This window comes from Eptatretus burgeri, chromosome 10 (genome assembly GCF_056783735.1).
Source record: "Eptatretus burgeri isolate ZD-2024b chromosome 10, Ebu_testis_v1, whole genome shotgun sequence".
Classification (NCBI taxonomy): Eukaryota; Metazoa; Chordata; class Myxini; order Myxiniformes; family Myxinidae; genus Eptatretus; species Eptatretus burgeri.
In genome coordinates, this window is record NC_140970.1 from 47702588 (window position 1) to 47718860 (window position 16273).

General features: G+C 45.8%; 1 protein-coding gene and 1 long non-coding RNA gene across 2 annotated transcripts in view; both read left to right on the forward strand.

Annotated features, from left to right (window-relative positions):
- LOC147018495 (uncharacterized) overlaps window positions 1-6559 on the forward strand; it is a 69688-nt gene extending 63129 nt beyond the window's left edge. The window contains exon 2 of the long non-coding RNA XR_015062429.1: window positions 5537-6559. This is a non-coding gene — a long non-coding RNA (uncharacterized LOC147018495). The remainder of the gene's footprint in view (window positions 1-5536) is intronic.
- Window positions 1-16273, forward strand: part of LOC147018492 (uncharacterized) — a 261256-nt gene that overhangs the window by 232628 nt on the left and 12355 nt on the right. The window lies entirely within an intron of this gene.

The following is a 16273-nucleotide window of genomic DNA, read 5'->3' on the forward strand; positions in this document are numbered from 1 at the left end:
ATGTGATGAATTTACCAAGAAGTTTCTTCTTAATGTTGTGGCACTCAGCAAACTTCACATCTTCTGTGAGCTCTTGCACTCGTTCAAGAAGCACATCTTTCACATTTTTTTTTCATCCATGAGCTTGTCTTCAGCTTTGCGAAACATTGCCTCAACAGTCAATATCATCTTGAATGTCTTGTCTGAAACATGAAAGAAGCATCCAGTTCTGAACTCTTTGAGCAAGGAGAGCTGTGCATCAGGATGTACGTATTTGGTTTCTTCAGCTGCCAACTCACTGATGCAAGTATCGCAAGTAGTCTCGTTCTTCTTAACACTAGAAACGCAAGCGCCGGCAAGGTTGTAAAGGCTCGCCCGCTCTGCTGGAGGAAGACAACTGACATCGGGATTGTCTGACAGAATGATGCCCGAGACTTTAACATCCTCTGGGACCTGCACGTCCTGTTTCAGAAAATCAGCGAGAAATTCACCGTCATCTTGACTGTAACTCCCTGAACGTGGCAGTGTAAGGAACTGGGCTGAACTTATGAGTTTCAGGGCAAACTTGAATTCTAGTGGGGATGGAATCGGCTTCCTCAGACGAACGACAGAAAACAGATTTTCTAAACAATCTTGCGTCGGTCTACTGGTAAGAAGGTACTTGTGACCCGCATCCAGAAGGTCCTCGGCCAAGGTAAGAACTGATGTAGTACTCAAGATGACCCCAGTTTGACATGGTTTCCAGTCACCTTTACCTATCTTTATCCCCTTGAACAAAGCTATGACATCATGAAGGAATGACCGAGTTTCCCTGTATTTATCTGGCTTCATCTTGCTAAGAGCCATAACAGGATGACGGCTTGTCATAATCTCGAACCAGTGATTCATCATTTCAATGAACCAAGCTGCAGTACGATGCTCTGCACCTCTGCTCTCTTTGTCTGCAAGGTAGATGAGGGCACTGCTCACATCATGGCTGATCACGTGTGTTGCGTTGGACACTTTCATTTTCTCGAAATGAGAAGGTGCAAGTTTGGCCTTGGTAAGCTTTGGTGCCAGCTTCAACTCATGGTGCTCTTGGAAGCATGCAAGGTCTCGAAGGGGGTAATCACTTACAATGTCTGAGCAAAGCTGATGGCGCTCTACAGTGTCTTTGGACAGAACAAAATTCTGCCCACTTACTAGAGCTGACTTGATGTTCTTGAACAGATGAGGAACATCGGCCAGAAAGTACAGCCATCCTTCTGTTTCACATGGGTGTGGGATTCTGTGAACCGTCTTACAATGCTTACCGCATATTATCCCAAAGGACTTCCACATAGCCCGATTGGCGCTACCCATATCACTAGTTACTGCTTGCACATTCAGGCCGATGTCTGATGCATGACTGATGATGTCCAAAATGATGTCCTTGAAGACGGTTCCATCTGTTGAGCCACTTGTAAAATGATGACCGACTGTTTGCTTCCAGCGAGAAGTAACTCCTCCAAGCATAAATACCAGCGCATGGTCAGCACTGCCAAAGTGTCTTGGCAATGTCACATCACCTACAAGCTCACCACGACTGACATCATACTCAACCTTTTGTGTTAGTGACATCTCGTCTAGTGTAAGACAGCAAAGTCGTTCTTCCTTAGTCAGACCATCAACTTTCAGCTTGAGCAATTCAAAGACATGCGTCAATACACCTGGCTGAAAAGAAATATTCTGCAACCTCCTCTGAAGCGTACGTTCCGATGGTAGTGGGTAACCCTGCTTCAATAGCACTTTATAGCCTGAAGATCCACATGAAAATCTTAGCAGTAAAGCCTTTCTCACTGTCGTTGGTGACCACTGTACCCCATTCATGGAACGTCTCGACATAGCGTGTAGCTGGTCTTTTCCGAAGATTCTTGCTGTTCGTGATTCTTGCTTGAGTTTTGCTTTTTGAATTGCCCGATACCGTTTCTTTGTCTGACGAAGTTGAGCCTTCAATGCCTTAATCTTCCTTTGCATTTTGATTCTGGGTTTAGATGTACTTGGTGGAACACTCGTTGTTGGTCCACTGTTTTCGTCTTCTGTGGCAGTGTCTTCAACTGAAAAAAAAATGACAAAGGAAAGAAAACAAAATATCTAATTTGTACCCTTCATCTTGAGAAAAACATATGCAAGTTATATTATCCGTTTTCTAAATCACAATGGTAACACGATGAATCAGTCTACATACCGTAAATCCCAGTGTGTAAACCGCCCCCTGTGTATAAACCGCACCCCAACTTTTGACTTAAAAAAAAATGTGGGTAAACGGGTTGTGTCAGTGAAAATGTACCATGGAATATAAGAAGACTATTTTTGGAAAAATCTGCATATCGAACTTGTAGATTACAACACACACTACCATTGCGCAAATTTTTGCGGTGATTGCGCGATCCGTGGCCGAGGGGGGAAGGCTTTAAGCTCCCACCCCCCCCCCCCCCACCCACACAATTTTATTAACTACCAAAACACCAAAGTCTTTTTAGGGTTAAATAACTACAGACTTAGTTCAAAGAAAATGATTCATAACTTCAGTTTACATACCTGAACTTGAAGTTGATGTTGTTTTGTCTGCTGGGTTAACAGAGTACGCATGGTCTAAAGCAATGCATGATTTCTTGGTAGCACTAGCAGTATTTGGTGTACAGGAAAGGCGTTTTAGAGGCCTCCTGGGTTTTGGCACACTGCGATGACAGAATATGGTTGGTACTGCCTGCCACTTCAGTTTTTTCTTCCCATCTACTCTCTTGTTTTCAAAATGGGACTCATCAAAGTGAACCTGCAGAAGAAAAGATACAATATTTCTAATCTTGAATATTTCTTAGTCCTAATAATAAATTATAGAAGTAGAAAACATGATTATAACAAAATAGAATAGTTCTCAAAATTCATTTCTAAGATCTCGTTTACACATTTCATCATTGTATGCTACTCTCTACTATGCTGCTAGATTAGAAAAATAACTGTATTCTAACTTAAGATTGGAACTTGTCGAGCCACGGCATGCACCATTTCCGCTATACACCAAGATAGTAATGGGCCTATGAAAGTATGAGTGGAAATTTGAAGCCAAATTTGACATTTTGGACCAACTTTGAGTTTGAACGAAAAATAAAAATGCTGCAAAAGTTCTAGATCTACTACTAGTAGATCTAGACTCTATTAGTTTTTGAGACCCACGGCCAACATTGATGAATGACCTTCAAACACAATTTCACAACATATGAAGGAATGTTTTTTTAATTATTTTTATGTATTACAAAGAATTGGATTTTCATAACAATGTCATAATGATTAATAATAATGGCATTCCAATGAATAAGGTGCGCAGACACAGTCACTTCCTTCATACATACGCTGATATTAAAATACATGGGACTGATACAGCCCTTCTCTTACCTCGCACAAACATGATGAAGAAGTAGGCTTCCATCCCACTCTGCTCACTTTTTGCTCCCATATCTTCCGTCTTTTTGCATCTGTTGGAAACCTATACATCCTGTACCCCTTCTCAGATTTGTTGCTGCACCCAAAGGCGCAACAACCCGTCATTTTGACTAATAAAGTTTCACTCAGTTTCAAACTCGGTCTCTCCGAGCTCACTCGGTGAAGATCTGGATTCGATGCGTAGCTTGGCGCTAGAGTGTGAAACAAAATGGCGCCCATGTGTCACGTGACCATCAAATTCTGGTCCCCCTATGTCGCTACTCTCTATATATAGGTACTCTAGAAGGGACCGCCCCCACCTCCATGCACCACCAATCCTCGGGCGATCCTCGCTCAGACCACGCCCTTGACGTCTCCTCAGCATTAGTTTCTCCATCTGCGTGATGTCCCAGCTTCGCCGAAGACTCTCCGTCCAAGGAATCCAAAGTTTCATCAAAAACTGCCGCAAGCCCAGCTGGCAGCACTGACTCGTCCGCTGCAGCCACTGCCGTTGGAGAGGTAGAATTTGCCTCGTTCTCTATCCGCAACTTCGATCGCACTTGATCTTAGCCAAAAGGACGAGAAGCCCTAATCGCTTCACGATAATATATTTTCCCAGTCTCGGAGAAGCACACTGACTTTTTACTACAGAAATCTAGGAATCTTGCTAGTTATGACGAATGAATTGAGTATGTAAAAGTAAAAGGGAAAGTTGCAAACTATAACTCTGTGAGCACTGTTGACGTCAAATTGAATGAATAGGATATCAGGTTCACTTGAGTGACCGAGCAGTATTGGCGGCGGAGGTTTTGCGCTCGACCGAGTGCTCCCCCTCCAGTTAACCTCCGCCATCGAAGATGGACGGAGGTTCCTGTTTTCACCCCTGTCTGTTTGTTTGTTTGTGTACAGTATTACGGAAAAACTCTTGGACGGATTTCGATGAAACTTTCGGGGGGATTAGGTATGGTCCAAGGATCATGCCGTAAGATTTTGGACTTGGTCCAAAGTCCAATATGGCTGCTATGGTGGCCATTTTGAAAAAATATTTGAATTTTTGTTTTTGCATTTCTCCATGTTTTAAGTGATTTCCACCCAAAAATAAATAAATTTGTGAGAGAAAAAAATAATTTGCACCTTTTTTTTTCAAAAAAATTTCGATTTTTTTTTTTTGGCATTTCGACATGCTAGTTTTGTCTATTTCGATCTAGTTTTGTCTATTCAATCGTGGTTCAGTTGAGTCTGATCCGTTTTGACCGACAATGAATGGGATATCAGGTTTACTTAAGTGACCCAGCAGTATTGGCGGTGGAGGTTTTGCACTCTACCAAGTGCTCTCCCTCGAGTTCATGGACTGTTATTGCTGTTCGGTAGTCAGAAGGCTGGAAATAACAATTGTTTTAATGAAGCATCAGCCATTTTAGACCAGTTGATGAACATGAAAATAATTAATAAATGTCAATACCAAGACATTTTATCCAATATTAAATAAGATGAGAAGCACAATCCTAAGTTTTAATTTCACAAGTGACCACACATCTTCATTTCCATACCCACTACAACTTGACGCAACAAAAGAATATGAAGCGTCTATTGTCTTATGGAAACTTATAATACCTTGTTTAATATCACCGATAAAAATGACAAGTTTAGTTATAATCTGGGAAGTGGATACAAAACCATAACATTTTCACCAGGAGCATATGAGATTTCTCAAATCTTCCGAAATTGCTCGCCTGATGAAAGAACAGGGTGATGAACCAAAAAAATATTTTTATAGATATTCAAAAACATACTTCAAAATCAACGATTGAACTTAAAAATAACTACAAGGTTGATTTCACAATTGATAATTCATTTGGAGAGTTATTGGGTTTCTCCTCAAAAACGATTGACACTCGTAGGACGTTTTACAGTGATAATGTCATTCAAATATCCTCAGGCATAAATTCGGTATCAATTCACTGTGATTTGATTGATGGTGCTTATAATGATGGAATAAGAACAAATACAATATTTTCATTCACTGCATACCCAACCCCAATTGGTTATAAATTCAAGATGGAACCCAAAAATCTGGTTTTTCTGCCTGTATCAGGAAAAAAAAAAATATGCAGAGTAAATTTTAGTATAACTGACCAAGATAATCGCATGATTTATTTTAATGGAGAAATTATATGCATCAGAATTCACCGACGTGAAGTTTTCCAATAAATATATATGAAGGTTATTGTGAGGAAACACGTGTTGGGAAAATATAAAATAATTACAGGGGATGGGATGTTCCTTTCCCCATACTACAAGGGTGAAGATATGTATCTTGGTAGATGGTACGATAAACTTAAGAGACAAAGGGGTGTAGGACATCAATTTTGAAAAAAAGTAGATGGGACAATTGATACTCCAATGGGTATAGGTTCAACGATTCTGAAACATTGTGACCGAATTGGTTCAACTGCTTCTGCTGTGGGAAATATAGCGGGTGTTATAAAGAGTATAAAAGATGCCCAAAGGGAATCTCATAAATTGCAAGCAATAAAAGAAATTAAGAAAGGCAAAACTCCGTTGTTTCACCAAGAACGACAGAAAATAATTCAAATAATTGGGTCAGAGTTTCAAAAGTTTTGACATCTTTTTTTCCGAAATAAATACAAGCATGCAAGCAATTGATAGTATCGATGATTTGGATGATACCATTGTCATCTCAAACTCGACTAAAAAAGAAGACTACATCAAGGTAAATGCCATAACTGGAATAGACTGGAATACAAATTAAACAAAAAGTTTTGAAATAAATAATCAACAAATTTGAATCCAGCCGAAAGTTTCTTGTTGTGTAAATTTACATTCACTAAGGCTGCGAATACCAGAAACGCTACACTTGTAAATGATTTCTGCTGGAAAATATTTGATAGTGTTCATTTGTATATTGGAACACAAGAAGTTGAAGTGGTTGATTATGTTAAGATTGTCGAGGTTATAATGGGATAGGTCTGCTCTGTGTCTGCTTTTGTAAGATTGCTTGCCTGTTGCCGGACCCCACAAATTCCTTGCTTTCACTGCTGTGCATCATAATAAACCCAATTCACTGTGCCACATACTTTTCCATGCCATTGTAAATAAATGCTTTGTATAGAAATGTTCCCAGCTTGTTTTTGTCTTTTCCTCCATTTGGTCCAGCATGGTTCGCACTCTAATTTAGCCGGGATGTTATCCCCCAACAATCTGTTCCTTCGCTGGTACGTTCTTGGCAATGACTCTGCTGCATCTGATCTGGTAAGGTGATCTGGTTTGAGCAAGTGCGTACCGAAGGCGTGTCCCCCAGTAATTAGATCACGTGACCTTTAAGTAAATGGTATCACAGAGGACTCCAAGTCGCGTGGTCGAGTTATTGGCGTTCACGGTCGATTAGCGAATCACGTCATGAAGTTATTCGTGTGCGATGGCCTGTGATTCTGGAAAGTCTGGTGGGAAACCGAGGTCGCTCACCCCTCGTGGTCTTCTCGCCCCCGACCCCGGGTCCGCAATAATATTAAAGATCCGTACCTTCCGGGTGACGCAGAAAGCTGAAATTTTGCGTGCCGATGGACATCGAAGCTGATACACCGAGAAAAATCACATAACTGTGAGAAAGCATCCGTAAATGAAAATATAAATAAATGAAAAAAACCCGGAAATAAATAAGACAAGACGAGACAAACCCAAGACAAACCACACAAAAAAGAGACCGAGCTAGCCGAAATAATAAAGCATATCCCACGAAACGCAAGCTCTACTCGTCCGGAAATGCAGAATGAACTGATCTGCACATTGAGTAATGTGACGGATGCCATCGTGGAAGAAGTCGGCACATCATGGTTTACCATCAAGGTGGATGGGACGAGGGACCCCACTGAATGTGAGAACATATCAATCATCATTTGCTTTGTATCTGCATCAAATGAAGCAACAGAGAATCTACTCACAATGGCTACAGCCGATGCCGGAGATGCAAAAACATTAACAGACCTCATAATTGCAGAGCTGACAAAAACAGGACTTGACACGTCAAAAATATTAAGTCAGGTGTACGACGGGGCTTCGGTAATGGCTGGGAAGCACGGTGGGGTGCAAAAGTTGTTGCAAGAGATATTGGAAAGAGAAATCCCCTATGTGTTCTACTTAAATCACCAAATCCATCTGGTAGTTATCCACGCACTGGCAGCAGAGAAAGCTGTCACCGATTTCCTCGAGGTTTGTTGTTGCCTGTACAAATTCTTCAGAAAGCCCACTGTTGCTGCACAGTATAAAGGTGAGCGGTTAAAACGACTTCTTGATCAAAGGTGGACGGGACATTTAGCCACCTTGTCTGTGATCCTTGGATCTTTGAAGGATATCACATCCTTACTGTCGGAGATTGATGCAGAGCGTGCCTCCGGTGCAGAGATGAGGATGGAGGCTATTGGGCTTTTGTGGGAAGTCTCTGGGCCTGCCTTCATGTTCATTGCTATTTTTGTACAAAAACTGCTGAAGTTGTTAGATGGCCCTAACAGACTCTTGCAGGTCGAGGACATGAACTTGCTAATGGGGTTGGAACTGTTGGCGAGTGCTACAGAGTGCATGAAGAAACTCCGCTCTGAGGATGAGTTCACTGATCTGTGGAACAAGGCCAACGATGCTCACATTTCTACACCTGCACCACCAAAACGGAGACGCACAACGAATAAGAACTTGGAACAGTTTGTAGTTTTGGAGACCACAGGACAAAACAATGACAATACGGAACTGCAGAGGGTTTTTTTTTACAGCGCAATTGACACTGTGTTTGGAGAGATTGCTCAGCGCTTCAGTGAGCGCAACACACAACTCGCCTGTTCACTCGCTGCCTTGAATCCTGAAAATGGCACGTTCTTGGATCCCCACATGCTCCAGCACATCATGACATTAACAGTCAACCATCAGTGAAATTGAGTGTGTGGTTGCAAAGCAGTTTATTTGGATTCGACTGGATTTGATGCGACCTCAGGGGTCGGTGGCAGGGGCGATGTTGCGCTCGGCGTTGGTGCGCGGTTTTGGTGTGGGACAGCTGGGAATGGAGCCGGCTTCTTGCCTGGTTCGGGTTGATGGCGGGGAGCCGGAGCCGGTTCGCTGTTCAGCGTCACCCCCACCCCTGATATCGCCAAGGTCAGACGTGTCTGGCGCCATGGAGCGCAAACCTCTGGTCTCGCCAAGGTCAGCCGCGCTGGCGCCCGCGGGGCTTGCAGGCTCGGGGTGTTTACCTGATTCGGTCCTCTCTGAGGGAGATGTGCCAACTTGTCGACCGGGGGCATTTGATGATGCCGGGGGAGGTTCGCTTGGGGTGTCATCTCGACCTCGCCGGAAGGTGTGGAAGCATGGGCCGCCTGGGGGCGCTTCGACGGTCCACTGGATTTGGAGTGCAACTCACTCGCACCGGCACAGTACATGATGTGATGGGGGATAGACGGATGTATTATGTGCCAGGTTAAAACAACGGCATTATTGTTACAGGTTGTGCGGATGAAGCACGTTTTTTCTTTTGAGCCGTCTCATCTGGGTTTGATGCGCAGCCGACCATCACCCCAGGGTGAGATCAAGTGACGTCGTACTGGGAGGATTTTACTTGGTTGATGTCATTTTGTTCCTCTTTGTTTTTTTATGTCGTAGTATTCTTTGCCAATTATGCTTGTCATTTTATAATCATACTTTTAGGAGGGAGGAGTGTGGCTTATTGGCAAACGCGTGCAGAGCACAATGCGTAGAGCGTTGTGGGGCCGTGGAGGAGTTGTGATTGTCATCACGTGTCTGCAATGCATATCGCTGTTCACGCCCGCTTGGGACTTGGAGCATCAGTCGAATCAGTCGCGGCATGTGGTATCATAAACAGTGTCTTGTAGGTCGTGTGCCTGAACGGTGCATCGAGTGCGTATTAAAGCGGAGTTACGGGAATCCGACGCCTACCCTCTCACTCGAGACAATAAAGCGGAGTTGAGTTACCCTCCGGCTCGTGTCTGCCTGTTCGCACCTCTGCCACGACACTGCAAGTGTCGCTTCCGGTGGAGGTGAATGGAGGTTTTTTAATCCCATGATGCAGTGCGCGAGCGCCATATTTGTTGGCAAACTCAACGAGAAAAGGAAAAGACGACCTCACAAGGCCAAATAATTCGCGTAATCTTCCATTGCAGGGACGAGATAAACGTGATAGATTGTGGAGCTGCTGACGCTGTCGTTGCCAAGGAAGTTCGTACAACCAACATGGCGGCGCGCACGGCATTATGGGATAAATCTGAAAACCCTCCACACAACAGGTGATAATTGTGGTGAATGGAAGGTCGTGACGTGTGATCACGTGATGCCCGGCTCGAGCACAGAAGAGATAAAGCTGAGGGTCGGCTCGGCCGCGGGGTTTTGTCCCTGGGGCATTGCCATTGTATGTCGCCGGCTCACTTGGTGCTCATTGAATGGTGAGAATACTGATTGATATGTAATGCTGATTTATTTTGCGGTGATTAGTTGCGCGTGTGTGCCTTGCTGCTTGTGCTCCATGCTGCGTTTGTGTTTCCTGGTGTGCCCGTAGAAGCGGCTCCAATCAAATGGAATAAAGCCTAAACTCTGAAGGTTCTTCTCTCGCTTTCATTTCAATTTATTCCATTTGGTTTTCTCGGCTCTCTCAACCAACGATGGACAAGATCTACAAACCAGAGAGGTTCGACGCAGACCCAAACGCGACTGACGCAGAAATGAAATGGTCGCATTGGTTCTGTTCCTTCTCACACTATCTGACCATCATCGAGGAGGGAGCTGACAAATTTGCCGCTCTCGTGAATCATGTCTCGCCCAGCGTGTACAGGCTCTTCTCGGAGTGCGACACTTACGAAGCAGCGATCGACGTGCTGCAGGCGCTCTACGTGAAGCGCAAGAACGAGGTGTACATACGACATCTTCTCAACACACGCAAGCAAGCAGCCGGGGAGACAATCGATCAGTTCCTGCAAGCTCTGAATCAGCTGGGAAAAGACTGCAGCTTCCGGGCCGTAAGCGCCGAGGAACACCGAAAGGAAGCGACACGGGAGGCATTCATCCAAGGACTCAGATCAGCCCACATACGGCAACGCTTACTAGAGAAAGCGCAACCCACTCTTGACAAGGTAGTCGATCAGGCTCGAGCGATGGATATGGCTCAGCAGCAATCTGAGTCATTTGGGACACCGATGCTGCTAATGAACGTTGCTACGATGGGAACCCAAGGAACCCCACTGGCACAGACACAGCCAGACATAGGGGATGGAGAAACACCCGAGGAGCCGGATACCCAGGCCACGTCAAACTCCTCAGCAACTGCTCCGGTTGGTAAATGCTTCTTTTGTGGGTACAAAAGGCACCCTCGTCAAAAATGCCCCGCCAGAGATGCCACATGCATGAATTGCGACAAGAAAGGGCATTATGCCGGGGTATGTAAATCTACTCTAAGGAGAAATAAACCCACTTCTGCGGCTCTCTACTCGCAAAATAAATTAACTGCAGCCTCCCCGGGGAATCTATCCAAGGCTATCATCAACGTACGAATTAACGGGCATATGGCTGAGGCACTGATTGATACCGGTAGCTCTGAAAGTTTCGTCAACAGCTCGCTAGTGAAGGGCAGGAAATGGATAATCCACCCGACAGACAATACGGTATGCATGGCCGCCACCTCACTACAATCCCGCGTACGAGGGTACTGCAATGTTGAATTGGACGTAAAAGGGTACACGCATCGGGATGTAAGGGTACTGGTGCTTCGTGATTTGTGCGCAGACGTAATTCTGGGTCATAATGTCCTCAAGCAGCACACGAGCGTCGAAATACCCTTTGGAGAAAGCAAACCTCGTCTAATTTTAAATGCGTTGACCACGGCGGAGGTGACGTCCCCCCAGCTGTTCGCTAACCTGTCGCCGGTCTGCAAACCGATAGCGATCAAATCGCGGCGATATACCACTGCTGACATGAATTTCATCACTTCAGAAACCAAGCGATTACTGGAAGAAGGTATTATAGAACCGAGCGATTCGCCATGGCGCGCACAGGTGTTAGTAACCAGCAGTCAGAACCATAAGAAACGAATGGTTGTCGATTATTCCCAAACGGTCAATCGCTTCACCCAACTCGACGCCTACCCCCTGCCGCGCATAGACGAGATGGTCGAACGCGTGGCCAATTATAAGATATTCAGCACCATCGATTTGCGAAGCGCCTATCACCAAATACCCATCCGAGAGGAAGACAAACCTTACACCGCATTCCAGGCAGGGAGGCACCTCTACCAGTTCAGAAGGATTCCGTTCGGTGTCACGAATGGAGTAGCTTGCTTCCAACGAGTTATGGACGACATCATCTCAGATGAAAACCTCAAAGACACTTTTGTTAACGTGGACAATGTCACAGTGTGCGGTAGGGATCAGGGGGAACATGATATGAATCTGGACAGATTCTTGAGCATTGCTAGAAAATATAATCTGACTCTCAACTACGAGAAATGCGTATTCTCGGCAAGGTCAATTGACCTTCTCGGCTACACAATAGCCGACGGCACAATTAAGCCTGATCCTGAACGATTGCGCCCGCTCCGTGAGCTACCATCACCTCAGGACCTGCAGACGATGCGCCGGGTGATCGGCATGTTTGCTTACTATGCGAGATGGATTTCGCAATACTCCGAGAAAATACATCCCCTAGTGCATTGCAAAAACTTTCCACCAGATGCCGCTGTTGTGACAGCTTTCCACAACCTCAAAGACGATATCAGTAATTCCGTGGTTTTATCGATCGATAGCTCGGTGCCCTTTGTGGTGGAGACCGACGCTTCAGATCACGCCATAGCTGCTACGCTTAATCAGTCTGGGAGACCCGTCGCGTTCTTCTCGAGAACTCTCTCTGGAAGCGAGCAGAGACACTCAGCGATAGAGAAGGAAGCGTACGCCATCGTCGAAGCGCTGTGCAAATGGAGACATTATTTGCTGGGAAACCACTTCACGCTCGTTACGGACCAACGATCCGTGGCATTCATGTTTGATGGGAAAAATAACGGGAAAATTAAGAATGAAAAAATTATGAGATGGTGGATAGACCTAGCTTGCTATAGTTACGACATTGTTTACCGGCCCGGGAGGGAAAACCCTGCTGCAGACACCTTCTCGCGGGTCTACTGCTCAGCGGTAATCAGTCAGGCTTTGCAAGACCTCCATGTGTCTCTTTGCCACCCGGGGGTAACCAGAATGGCACATTTCGTACGCAGACAGAACCTGCCCTATTCTATTGAAGATATTAAACAAATGAATGCTTCATGCCCTGTTTGTGCTGAACTAAAACCCAGATTCTATGGCGCGGCTCCTGGCAGACTGATCAAGGCCACTTCTCCCTTCGAGAGACTAAACATTGACTTCAAAGGGCCCCTGCTGACCGAGACAGACAACAGATACATATTCACTGTTGTTGATGAGTATTCAAGGTTCCCTTTCGCGTTTCCGTGCTCGGATATGACCTCGGGCACTGTCGTGAAATGTCTGTCTGACCTCTTCGCTATGTTTGGGAAACCTTCGTACATACATTCAGACAGAGGGCCGTGTTTCATGTCGGCCGGGCTAAAACAGTTCCTATTAGAGCACGGCATAGCAACGAGTCGAACGACGGGTTACAACCCACAGGGTAATGGTCAGGTGGAACGATATAATGGAGTTATTTGGAAAGCCGTAACTCTGGCGTTGAAATCGAGAGGACTGGGCCCCGAGCGGTGGGAGGTTACCCTTCTCGACGCTCTGAATTCCATACGCTCTCTGCTCTGCACGTCCACCAATGCAACTCCTCACGAGCGAATGTTTACTCACCAACGACGTTATGTTGACGGCCAATCGGTGCCCAACTGGCTTACCCATCCCGGAACAGTGTTCATGAAACGCCCGGTACGACAAAGCAAGTATGAACCCCTGGTGGAAGGGGTCGAGCTCATCGATACTAATCCAGAATACGCTCATGTCAGACTCCCGGATGGCAGGGAGACCACTGTGTCGGTTCGTCATTTGGCTCCCTCAGGTACTCCTCCCGCAGGTACACCACCATCTGGCACACCTCCCTCTGACATCCCCTCCCCAGGTGTTTCTCCCCCAGGGACTCCACCCGAGAAGGGAGACGGCGGAGCTACCGCGTTCCACCCGGGGGCGATCGGGGAGTCATCTCCGGCACGAGTCGAGGCTCACCAAAAGGATCGGAAGCCTCCCTCAAGTGAAACCGCCATCTACTCCCGGAGAGGCCAGCGAATAATACCCCCTCGCCGACTCAATCTGTAAAGGGGATTATCGGCATCCTCGATGCTCATGCTCCTATATGCTCGTTACATAATATATCGATGCTCATTACCATGCTCCTACAACTCACAATAATCCTCACTGCTTGGCATGTATGCTTCTGTAGTTTGGATAGTTCGCGTTGCTTGAAATGTATACTCCTATAGCGCTGAAGTAATCATGGTGCGTTAGTTGGGCCTCGAGTTACATTTTAAAGGCGGGGAAAATGTGGTGAATGGAAGGTCGTGACGTGTGATCACGTGATGCCCGGCTCGAGCACAGAAGAGATAAAGCTGAGGGTCGGCTCGGCCGCGGGGTTTTGTCCCTGGGGCATTGTCATTGTATGTCGCCGGCTCACTTGGTGCTCATTGAAAGGTGAGAATACTGATTGATATGTAATACTGATTTATTTTGCGGTGATTAGTTGCGCGTGTGTACCTTGCTGCTTGTGCTCCATGCTGCGTTTGTGTTTCCTGGTGTGCCCGGAGAAGCGGCTCCAATCAAATGGAATAAAGCCTACACTCTGAAGGTTCTTCTCTCGCTTTCATTTCAATAATGAAATCCGGGATGACAATCTTAGGGGAATTGTCGTGCCCGTAATTCTGGGCGGGATAAGGATGAGTTCTTCTCTGGTAATGTCCAGCATTAAAAAAAAAAAAAATTCAGAAAACATTCAAAATAATAATTTTTATAACAACAACAACAACAAGAGGGGATTAAAAATCCCAGACGGTGCGAGCACGTGCGTGCATTATGTTCTGACGTCACGTTCCATCATGGCGGAGTTGAGGTTTGCTCCATTGCCTTGTTTGGCCGATTTTGTATTGGGATCGACGCGTTTCGGCCTTCCTGACTTGAAGGATCCAGTACGATGCAACAACCGTCTCGTGAGTAACTGACTGCACTACTAAAACAACTACTTGTTCGTAGTAGCGCCTGTTGTCAGGGTCGGATTAAGGTCTTTGTAGGCCAAGGCCCTTGAGATTTCGTAGGCCAAATTCAAGAATGATCGAAACGACGATTTTGAACATGAAATTTAATCTGAACAGACTGCGGTAAATGGCGATTTGTCCGACTTTTCAAATATACAAGTGTCTGTAAAATCCAATTGGGCTTCGAAATTGAGAAACGAACGATACAGAAAACAAATTCGGAGGAATGTTTGTGTATTCGATTCCCACCCTGCTGAGAACACCTTCTTTCGCGCCTTTTGGTTGGTAAACGACGCGATCACTTCGGACAAATCGATTTCCTTCATCAGCTCGGATTGAACACAGAGCAGAGCGAGCGTGGACACGCACACCTGACCCTCGGTCGACCGAAGACCATTTTTCCCGCCCTTTCGTGTGCTGAAGGAGCGTTGACCCTCGCAGCTCGTAGCAAACATCGAACAATATATTCGGAGGGCAACAAAAATATTGGGGAATGTGTGTGTCAAGTTGTTGTGAATAAAGTACTCGAGCATGTCCGATGCATCGATGAACTTGGGAGTATTTCGAGCAAAGTTCTATTTCCTGAACTTTGTCCATTTCAACGTCAGCAGGGCACGCTGAAACCAGTTTCTCCGCTCTGCGAGAGAGTGTACCATGGTCGAGGCTCAGCCTGGTGTTGGCTCAGTGGTTATGGTGGCGGCTTGGGATCCTCGGGTCCTGAGTTCAAGCCCCGTCGGCCGCTGAATTAATACACCAGGCGGTTGACTCAGCCTGTCATCCTTCCGAGGTCTGTGAAATGAGTACCAGTTCCAGTGTGCTTACTGGTAGAGGGGCACTGCATCATCGACAGTCTCTTCAAGAAATGAGAGCTACCCCGGCAGCTGAGCTGCCATACGACCACCACCATGGTCGAGGCTGTTGGCCGTGGGGATGAATCCAAACAGATCCGTGATTTTCTGATAGCTCTCTCTTCTCCTATGGATTTCTGTCAGAAGGCGATCGAGGATGGAGAAGTACGTCTCAACTCTGAACTTCTCCCTGCCAGATTTTGGGGTTTCTTCTTCCTCGTCATTTTCATCGAAGACCTTCTTTCGCCTCTTGACCCGACGATTGTCAACGGCGTAAATGATGGACTCGACCATCTTTTTGGCGCGGTCCTCAAATGAATCGAATCTTTCATCGTTTCGAAGCGACTCTATGTCTGAGAGGGCGTCGTAATGCTGCTTTACCGCTCTGCATCTATTCCAGGTGGTTGGAGTCATTTGTTTACTCGATCAATGTTGCCAAGTGGATCAGACCAGACTGCGCACATGATTGCTGTTTCAGTCAATTCCATCTTCTCAGCCAATGCTTTGGTTTCCAGTCTCACTGATGGCGCAGCATTCTGACACCCTCTAATTCAAGGAGTCTCCTCTAAACTATGAAAGATTCGATTCATTTGAGGACCGTGCCAAAAACTCTTTATCCTCCTCTTTTGAAAAAAGTTTGGATGTCTTTAGGGTGCTCGCCTATCTTCATTAGCGCCTTCTTTATCTCCTTGTAGCTTGCGGAAAACTCTTTACAAGCGTCCGCGCGAGCTGACCACCTCTTATCAGGCAAACAGTTGAG